The sequence below is a fragment of the Brachyhypopomus gauderio genome, unplaced genomic scaffold, assembly GCF_052324685.1.
Source record: "Brachyhypopomus gauderio isolate BG-103 unplaced genomic scaffold, BGAUD_0.2 sc74, whole genome shotgun sequence".
NCBI classification, from domain to species: domain Eukaryota; kingdom Metazoa; phylum Chordata; class Actinopteri; order Gymnotiformes; family Hypopomidae; genus Brachyhypopomus; species Brachyhypopomus gauderio.
In genome coordinates, this window is record NW_027506895.1 from 739,059 (window position 1) to 742,819 (window position 3,761).

Consider the following 3,761-nt stretch of genomic DNA (forward strand, 5'->3'; position numbering starts at 1 on the left):
TAAAAGTGCATTACTAGCTTTGTGCAGACTGGCTTTCGGCTCTTATTTTGATGGCGCTCTCGGTGTTAAGTCAGCCAGCAACTCTTGGATCATTGTACTTGCTCCTCCGTGCAGATACTCTAAGATGACTGAAAGGATTGATATTATATTTCCACCTTTTTTGCATATCAAAGGTTATTATTGCATTTTCCACTGGTAGTTGAAAGCGCTATACTTCAGTTTGATTCTAGCTGCCAGGCCACCTATAGGTCTTCTCTACATCTTTGAAGACCAAGAAGCTTACACCCCACTGCCCAGGAAAACAAACCCTTTTGCGAACCCTTCTTCTTGTCACCCACTAGCATATCATACCAGGTTCCCTTCAAACAGTAACCAGCTTTAAAGTCAACCTGCAGTGCACTACACATCGTTTCACAGCGTCGTGTTCAGTGTCTCTGCAGAATGACAACAGTATTCACCACCCACTATGGTCTTGGCAGATGCAGCCATGTGGTGAACGCAGTCACTTTGTGGTCAGCCATGATCTGCAACTCCCCAGGGTGTTTCGAGAGTTTAAGAAAGTTTGCAGGCATTGTTCATAACATCCGAGGGTTTCTCCTTTTTATCTTAGTTTTTTGGTGTACCACACTTCATTGCTGTGACAGTTTGGCAACATGCACGTTCATATATACGCCCTGAAAGACTCATTAAGAAGACGGGGCTCTCTTTTTCAGTCGGTCTGGAATTGAGATCAGTGGAAACAAGGTTTGGAAAAAGCAGTTCACCGTGTTGCAGCAGCGGTCGTGAGAGCAGGAGTGTGTCCATAGGAAGTCTTCGGGAGTCAGCTGTTGTAACAAAGGTGCTCTTATGATTAATGAGGCTCGGGACACCCAAGATCCTTCTCTTGCGTTTTTACTAAAGACACTGAGACTTTCCAGACATGCATGTCTCAAAGCCCCCCCGGGGTCTGGCCTGGAAGACTGGAAGAAAAAGAACACGTCAGAGTCCCTAGTGCTCTCCATCAGCAAGTGAACTAGAGAAAACAAGACAAACCCTTAGTACACAATGCTTACATAATGAGTGCTTAAAATCCATATAATGTACATTAGTTAAGTTGTGTTGCATGTTTTAAGAATTAGGCTACTGTTATGATTGTTTAACCTTATGACAATTTTAATATTAAGCGTACTTCTTCAGATTTCACAATTTATAAAGAAACCTGCACTGCCCACCCAGTGCATCTGAAGACATTTAAGACTCCGCCTCTCAGCTTCGTTCCCGAAACACATTTCGCAGTAGTTATGCTGCTGCTTCTCTGGAAGAACCAGTGACGTCTGAGAGCGATTAAGTAGCAAGCAAAGGGGGTCAGTAATTGATGCTAGTGCCTCTTATTTTAACATTAATCATCTGGTTCTTTCCACTATGGAGGAAACGCAGCTCTAAAGAACGCTGATTAAAAAAGAATGTACCACAAATATTAACCTGACCCTGGCAGTAAATATCCAGCTTTATTCACAATGCATTACTATTTTTCCCATTTCCCATTGAAGTCCCATTCAACCTGGTGGTTTCAGTTGGGGGGGGGGGGGGGGGTACTGTATTATACGCTTCCTGTCTAAATACCTACGTTTCAAATGGGTTACTAATTTCTCTCTCTCTCTCACACACACACTATAAAATACACACCAGATAAGATGTTATACTAACTGGTTCCTCTTACTACTAATTCAGAACCACTTAGCTTGCACAGTTGATGAAGGACCTCTGTCCAAAACATTACTGGACATCATGAATCCATCCTGCCTTTTATCAGCAGTTCAGGGTGCTGGTGGTGTAATGGTCTGGGGGACAGTTTCTTGTAACACTTTGGGCCCCTTAATAACAACTTAGCAAAAACGCCTATACCTTTAAGTCTCTTGTTATTTCTGAATTAAACATCTTATTTATCAACTCTGCTTAGTTTGTTTGAATTTGTTAGATTCCCAGCTTCCTTTTGACGCTAGGGCAATGGCTAGCATTTCAAAATAGGAGTGAGGCTATGGTTGAGTGTAGTGCGGTTACGTTTTGGTTGCACTGTTGTGTCCCCTGTGGTTTAGCTTTAACTGTGTGTGTTTTGGAGTGAGCAGGGGGCTTTTGTGTTGCACGGTTGGGTTTGGGGCATTGAGGTGTGGTTGTCTATAAAGCATATGAGCTAACTTTGTTTTCCCTTAGTGGGTTTTCATGGGTTTTGGCTGCAGTATTGGTAGTTTTGGTGAGGTTCTTGTTACGAGATCCAAAAATATGGTTATCTGTCTGCTGGTTTCAAAGTGTTCAAACGCAAAGTTTTTATTCATTTATATAGAGTGCATAAAAGAATGGAAAAGACAGCGAGGAGGCAACGGCCACAGGCCTCGTCTCCAAAAGTGAATTTTATCAATCTTAACCGAAAACAAGTTCCTGATGGTGACCCAAAATGTCAGAGACATGCATAAACTTTATAGAAGCGCCAGGAAGCCCACTGAGATCTAGACAACACAGAATCCCAAAAGCATTTGCATACTGTATGTTTAATGTCTTTAATATCACATTAATGCCTATCTTTGGCATTGTCCTTGGCTTGTCATGAGAGAGTTTGTGCTACAGACACACATCACAGGAATTTGTTTAATACAGGATGAAACGCACTCCTCACATTCTTTGAAATCGGAAACGTCCACGGTGGCTCTTTTCAGGGCTCTATGTGCCCGTGTGAGTGTCCGTCCATGTGTGGGGTATTGTGGGGTATTGTGGGGCAGGACCTGCCTTGCCCATAGCGGAGTAAGATCAGAGCGATGGCGAGACACCTCAAATGACTTCAGAAGAGTACAGCTCGGAGAAAAAGTCTGCGCGAATGAAAACGATAGCTTGCAAATATGTAATATGAATTGATAAACACGCACAAACATACGTGTGTGCCAAAACGCACGCGCACACACACACACACACACACACACACACACACACACACACACACACACACACACACACACACACACATCTGCAACAGCTGATGCATATCCAGTGTGTGTTTCTCTGCAGAGTTAAAGAATTCTTAAACACATGATTAGTCATAGTTTCCTTCAATTTCAAAGGCGATGAGAGTCTCGTCCAGTTGAGGGTTAGCGCCTGGCCCTCCCTCATTTAGTCAGACGGCTCTTGCCAAAGGAAAAATGAAACCCAACTGTTATTTATCACAATATTAGTGAACATCGCACAGCCAGAGGAACGTCTCGAAATCAGTCTGGGAGTGATGCATGCCATCCTAGTTCAGGTTTAGTACACACACGGTGGTTGGGGTGATTCCTCAGAATTGGCTAGCATGTAAAACCACTACCTCCTCAAGAAAACAGGATTTGAGTGTCATGACAAACAGTTCCGGGCACTGAAATAACTTAGAAGTGAGCGTATGTAACATGGCAAGAAACCGAAAGGTGAGAGTCAGTCTCTGATAACAGCAGGGTTATGGGATGTATGTACAGCGGGTACAGAGGAAGCAAAACTCTGCCCCCCACACACACACACACACACTTTCTGTAGGCATATACTTGCCTGTGAGTGGAAAAACGAGATCTCCAACACATGATGTGATGCCGTGAGATAATGGAGATGAGGCTAATTCAAACGTACAGCTGTGCTGTAAACTGCAGAAATGTTGGAAACCTCAGATTCCTGATGCTGTTCACAATCACAACCTGACACACCTCAACCTGACAAACCTAAGAGCTAAAATGGCGTCCAAAAAAAGTTTGTTGCATCACAACAGG